The sequence below is a fragment of the Lygodium microphyllum genome, chromosome 15, assembly GCF_053477565.2.
Source record: "Lygodium microphyllum isolate KBCC chromosome 15, Lygodium_microphyllum_v1.1.10, whole genome shotgun sequence".
NCBI lineage: Eukaryota > Viridiplantae > Streptophyta > Polypodiopsida > Schizaeales > Lygodiaceae > Lygodium > Lygodium microphyllum.
In genome coordinates, this window is record NC_141149.1 from 28,637,186 (window position 1) to 28,644,551 (window position 7,366).

The window sequence follows — 7,366 nt, forward strand, 5'->3', positions numbered from 1 at the left end:
CTCATCAATCTCATCTATAATGATGGATTCAACATCCTTTAGGTACTCTTGGGCTTCTCTCATGGGCCACTCCTTGACCTTATCTACTACTTCCAATTGGTGCCTCAGGTCAAGATACTCCCCAATCTTGGCATTTTCCATTTTTTATTATCTTAGGAGTAGATGTTTCTGCTTCTACGTCTATGACTTGCTTCCCATTGGGTACTATGGTGATATTGTCTATCTTGAGTGGAACCTTTTCCTCAACCCTCTTTCTCCTTCTCCTACAGCTCTTCTTCCCTATTGAAGTTGTGTCAAGGTCGCTAGGTTGTCTGGGTAATGAAATACTAGCATGCTTAGTTTGTGCTTAGGTCATGACATTCAATGAAATTGGCGTGGCCTCACCATCAAGTGTCTCAACTCCGAACATTCCCAATGGTATGGATGGCATGATTGCCAAACTAGTGAAGGTTTTCTTGCTAGGGCACTCGGTGTATGTGTGTCATTCCACACTCTGGACATCTCAGGTCAGCACGCTTGTCTCGATTAGCTTACTCCCTTTTGATGTAGCAAGATGAGATATGCCCTGGGTAACTACAAGTTCAACATGCAATGGGTTCTTAAATCTATCCTCCTAGACCTCTACCTCTTCCAATGCTACCTAACACCATCACCAACACTAGTCTGAAATCCATCAAGATGGGATTACCTCTTTGTCATATGAGACATAAGATTTTACATACATTTAGTCCTCATTCGACTCCTGTACATAATGTTTCAGAGTGTCACTTTTTAGCGAATATGTCACAATGGGTCTAGGTGGTTTGGGTATCCTTTTAGGGTTGATGACCATCCTAGGAACAACTATCTTTGAGTCATTGGGTGCTGGGAGAGCTAATGGAGCTTCCCTTCTAAAGTTTAGCAATCTATTCCCTAGGTAATATGGATGATTGTATAGATGCATGTATGGGAATCATCTTGACAATCTGCAATGCATTGCATCATGGCCAAACCTACTGCAGCTAGCACATGGTCTCAATCTAGGATCCATGCACTTAGCTGGAAGGTGATTTCCTATGCAATGCACGCATTGCATGTGAGGTTATGTGGGCCTTTTCATCATCTCTTGAAGCTTAGCCAACTCTAGCTTCATGTCCACTAGCTCCTTGGCTCTAGTCAATACTCTTTCCCTTTACATTATTCCTTCACCCATGCCTATCTACATTTGCAAATTTCGCAAGAGGGAGCCTGGCACTATTTTACAAAAATTTAGAATGTGCTTTCATATTTAAAATTTGTCTTTCCCTTTTTGCACTCGCCCTCCTCCTAGACTTGTAAAGTTGCTGTTGCACTTTTGGCCTTTTTCCTCCTATTTTTCCGTTGGAACACCTTTTTCCACTTTGCCCTACGTCTTTTGATTTTATTTCACTTTCTTTTTCATGTTCTTTGCATTGGGGGGTTAATGCCTCCGCCCAGCCCCCTAGTACCCCTTCATCTCCTTCCACTATGCCGTTCGCCCAGCCTCCCCGCCCCAGTCTTGGTACCCCTCCATCTCCTCCCACCACATATCCTCCTCCCTCCCTCCCACCACCACCTCATCTCCTCCCACCACCACCTCCTAATTGCCCCACCCTCTCCTCGTCCACTATCTCATCCTCTTCCCCCCTTAGCCCCTAATTCCCCCACCCCTTCCCAAACCTCCTTTCCTGGCAACACCCTTGCCCTCCCTTCCTAACACAAACAAAACACATACGCCCCCCTTTCCTAGCCCGCACCCTTGTGGATGCCCAATCATCTGAACCCCACCAACTTACCACCAAAACCACTTGTCCCGTGCAGTAACCAATGTGTGGACCAGGTCTTTTTCCCGTTAAGGATTGTTCACGTATGGTTTCTCGTGTTCGTGTGTACACGGCTAATTGGATGTTATTCATGCGCGAGGATGCACATACCATCTTAATCATGTTGTGAAGCTCGTAGTGCTACTTCTTAGGTTGTGCAACATAGCAAGTCAAGGTACACATCTTCTCACAATTAATATTCCAAAAATATTTACAAATTATTAAAAATCCTTTATAAATCAAATAAATACATAAAAGTTTTAAAAATTTTAAAAAAGCATTCCACACAAAGCTAAAAATTTTGAAATATCCAATTCCAAATAAAAAGTACCAAACAAAAAAAACCTATAATAAAATCAATTAAAAAGTTGAAAAATACCGAAAATTTATCAAAATTAAAAAAATATTGCTAAAAATGCCAATAAAGTTGAAAAAATTCATGACACATTATTTTTATATTTTGAATTGAAAAAATAGTAATGATAAATAATAAAAAATTAGAAAAAATAAATAAATAAAACAAACCAAACCAACCCAAACACACATGCATACATGTCCCAATCTTATTTATTTAATGAAAACAAAACAAACAACAAAATTGTTGACTAATTATGCCCCCAAACTCCCTTGTCCTTGTTGGTTTTATTTGTTGTTCTTTGAAAAAAATCCAAAATCCCATAACTTAAAAAAAGCATAAAACTCCAAAATCAATCATGAAAAATATGTGTTGTATATATTTTTTTTCATACTGTCAATTTTCAACTTGGCTGGATTGCATTTTGGGATTGCTTCATGGTCACAGTTTTCTCTCCATCCATTGATTTTCCGTGTGCTCATTTAGATTAGGGTGCATTCACACACATTGCATGTATTAAAGTTTTATTTTCTTTTTGGTGCACCACAAATCACATTTAAATTGGTAAAATGAGCTAGTTAATCACTTATCACGTGCATCCGTGTTCAATACATACCATTTAAATGAAATAAAATAAAATCGTTGTTCACATTACATGTGCTTCACGTGCGAAACATGCACATTGTAATGTGTAATAAAATGAACCAATTTTTACTCTTGCATGCATTGGCAAAAAAGCGCTCCTCCACACACAATAATTTGTAAAAATGAATATGCAGACCCTTAGGGTCGAATTCAAAGTCCAAGTCCATTAAATATACTCAGAATATGTAAAAATTTTATTTAGTGGATAAAAGGGACTACAATTTTCTCTTTAAAACAATTCACCCATTGTTAATATTTTACAAATTTCACATGCCATTAAATCAAAATTTATCTACACTACACATCCATCATCTCATCAATGAATATGCTATGTGGGTATGAAGGTGACACAATTTCTCAATCAGTCCCTATTGTCACAAGTGCAATCCAACCTTAGTTATATAGTGTCAATATGGTTAAGTTTGTTGTATTTCTAATATTTTGATGGTCACATTGATGTAGTCTAGGGTACGATGTGTGTATATATATATATTATTTTATTGTTTGATATAGAGATCAAGATGTATATATATTTGCATCTCACGAAGCTATCTGTTCCATGTGTGGGTAGGTCATGCCGAGTTTTTTCTAGGCTGTGGTTTTCTTAGGGTGGTCTTTTGTATTGTGTATAAGTGGATACCATGTCAAAATCTTATATGTTTTGTGTTATATTGTTTTGTAGGCCTCCTTTGTGTCTATCTATGTGGTGTGTGTGTGTTTCATTTTTGTTTGAATGACACCTCAAACTTCTCTCCTAGTCCAATATGTTCCTTTGGTCACACAATTATTCTCAAATGTTAGAATCTCACCTTATTACTAAGGCCACTCTATCCCATTTTGTGGCTCTCTCATTGCCACTCGTTCCCAATGATCCTACTTTGTGTGATGAGTTCTTAACCTCTTATAGTAATTAGGCAGTCTCGTTTTATTTGTGGTACCACTACCTTGATGATACCTTGAGGCTTGGGGAAGGCTTTGTCACTATCCTACCATGGGGAGACCTTCCCAATAGACTGATAGCTTTCTTTTAATGCGGACATTATGAAGCTCTTGTAGAGACAAACCAAGGACTTATTGGATGTTGCATGTCCAATTGACTGAAGTAAAGGTTTAGGTAGCTATTGTGGACTGAGGATAAATATAGTCTTTTTAAGGAAACCCAAGAGCTTAAAGATTTAATTCCAGTCCAGATGATAGAGTTACAATCACCAAATGGCACAGTTGAGCATCAAAATACCAAGATTGAGGAGTTAAACAAATAGTTGGCTCAATCATGCTCCATTCCTTTTAGTCCTAATGTACCATCATGACCATCTTTATGAGCTACATACTTCATTGCTCTCTCGCGTAATGCAACCTTGTGTCCCTTATTCCAAGATAAAGTGGAGAGGATTCAATCTAGAATTGATATTTTATGGTCCTATTTTGAGTAGTTTAAGGAATACATCCCTCCATATCATTATTTCTTTGTATACTATCAATAATGAAAGTCGGTCTTTTATATGAAGTTGTCCCCTATGGATTTATGTCCTCTAGAGGATGGTCAGAGTAGTACTTGGTCTTCAAATCTCCTTGCAGAGATTGCTGAAATGGTATTTGTGGTTTCAGTTATACTTGACACCATACTGATGTCTTATATGTATCTTAGAGGCAATATTTTGATTCTAGATGATGAGGATATGTCTTAGAATGTAGGAGATGTTATTTTGCAAGCAGTTCTTCATGTCCAACACTTGGAGTTGCAAATGGATGAGATTTTTCAAACATATTACTCCAAAATGGATGCATATCCTATAGTTTCTCGACATTTTATGATAGAGCCTATTGAATTAAATTAGGGACAATTGAAAGCCCTTGCACGTTTACAAAATGCTTATCAACTAAGGGAGGATCTTTTAGCCCATGTTTCTAAATAATACCCTTTTGACACCTCCTTCTTTGAAGCTTAGAATTTCCAACTTATTCTAGGTCCATCAGTGCCTTCCCTCATATATTATCAATAGATGGCCCACATATTTGATTCTTATTTATCCATACTTCAATTGATCCCCCATCTTATTTCCCCTCTTCTTTTCCAACCGCAAGGTGCTTCCCAAGTTCATGTTTTTACTCATTTTCCATTCATTGTGAATCTTTAACTTCTTTCTACTTTTTCAATGTATTTCTTAACTCCTTTCTTATCTGATTCAGTTAAATCACCTAAGTCACAATCTTTAACCCTTTATTCTTTTTACAATTTTACTTATCCCTCGCTTCATCCCTCGATGATTATTGCTCTTTCTTTATCCACATCTTTTATTCCTAGTCCCCCTCAATTGGCTAGTAGCCACTCAGGTTTTGATTTGCAAATACCTAGATGGAGAGGGTGGAGTCATATTGATTCATTAACAAGACCTCATATTAATTGGCCTATGATTTCAAGGGATTAGCAAACTCTTATACAAGCTTATCAGAATTATTTATAGTTTTCCCATATCTATTATCAATCTCTTGATCCTTCAGTTAGGTTAACTGCTACTTTTGCTTATTACTTAGCATACATACATCATTAATCTCATAATGATCCGAAGCCAGTACCAAAGTTGTGTATTAATGTCAATGTGGATGTGGATATTAATCCCCATCAATTGGATACCTTATATTTCTATGACCTTTGTCTTTCAAGTGAATAGAATAAAAGTTTAAAATAGCTTGAAGAAGCATAAGAAGTAGTTGATGAAGACTTGAACTAAAGACTAAAGTGATAATGACACTGATGAACTCTCAAGGGACATTGTAGTGGCTTTGCTGACTCTTCATACAAGGAATATCTCTTGGGAGGGTTATCCACGACCAAGAGAGAATTATTGAGTGTCATTATTTGTTATTCAAATATACTATTGAGAGAGAGCATATGTGAGAGAGGTAGTATATGAGAGAGAGCCAATTTTCTATGAAAAATAATGTATCTATGAGGGAGACTATGAGAGAGAATGAGACAAAGACTATGAAGACTATGAAGATGATGAAATACAAATACTATGTGATGAATTCCATTCAAAGTTGATCATTCCTTTGTGTACTTTTGGTTCTTGGATGGTTTCTATGAAGAATATGTTGAAGATTTGTTGTGATAAATTCATGGGAGATTTGCTATATGATGTTGCGTGAAGTTTGGTTGCGCTTGGTGTTATTTTTCTTCTTGTGGTTGATTAAATTATGAAGAACATGATTCTTAGTGTGACAAATTAGATTTTCTTGAAGTAATTTCATCATTTTCTTCGTGTTCCTCTTGGGACTCCGTGAAGTTAAGGACTTTTTGAAGAAAAATTTTGAGATGAAGGATTTGGGGGAGCTTAGATACTTTCTTGGTATTGAGGTGATCGAATGTGATGATGATATATGGTTGTTTTAAAGGTAATATGACTTGGATATGTTATCCAAGTATGGTATTGGATCCTACAAGAATCTTCTCTCTCCAATGGCTTGTATGTTATCCAATATCCAAGCCATTTGCTGTGTGTAAAGAAGATACTTGTAGGACCCAACCTACAACTAGCATACTTATAGGACTAGTTGATTAGTATAGTCAATTATGCACTCCTTGACTTAGTAGGCCACTTTCTATACTTTGTGTACATTATACTGTGGGAGGAAGAAAAAAAAAACTATCAAGAAAATGTTTTAGCATCCATCTCTCTTCTTGTGTTCTTGAGTGAGCTTCCTCTCTTATATGTATGGTGTGTGTTTAGCACAACAACTCAAGAAAGTCCCCCCGTCACATGATTCTTGAGAGTTCTCAATCTCAACTTCATCCTTTTCTGCTTCACAATCATATTTAAAGCATCTATAATATATGCCCAAGTTTTCAACCCCGTTTCTGAAACCTCATCTTCCAAACAATCGGTCAATTTCTCTTGAAACATAGGATTTGCATCTTTCAAGAACAACTCGACCTTCGAACTTTCCAATGATTGCTAGTCATCTACATCTAACTGTGAATACCAAATTTCAAATTCACACAAGGTTTTAGCTCCAAGATCTTTGTTAGGTCTCTCTATCCAATCTATAAAAGTCTTTCATGTGACCAATCCAATGTCTTCAAGGAAAGAATACTCTATGAGAGCTTTCTCAAAGACAACCCAATCTACATCTCTTCCATACAAGTTAGCCAGTTGATCCTGCAAAGCTTGTACAACAAGGCCTGACTCCATGCATATTGAGAAAACCCATAAAAACTCATACTTGTATATATTTTTATATATGACGATACATTCTACCCATTAAACTACTTTATCTCATGTTCCACTCTCTACAAAGCACTTATAATTGTAGCATCAAACTTCTCAAAATCTTGTCTTCTTTGCAATTATTGGTATTGCTATTGTTGTGAAATAGCAATACCACTTGCTACAATACATCACTTGATTCACATTTTGGATAAATCTCCCATGACTACACTTCTTTCACCAACCTTCATGTTGGGTTCACCAATCTCAAAGCATGTAGAGTTGAAGGTCAGAGGAGTAAGAGATAAAAGGGTGTAGGAAGATTAAGAGATGAAACA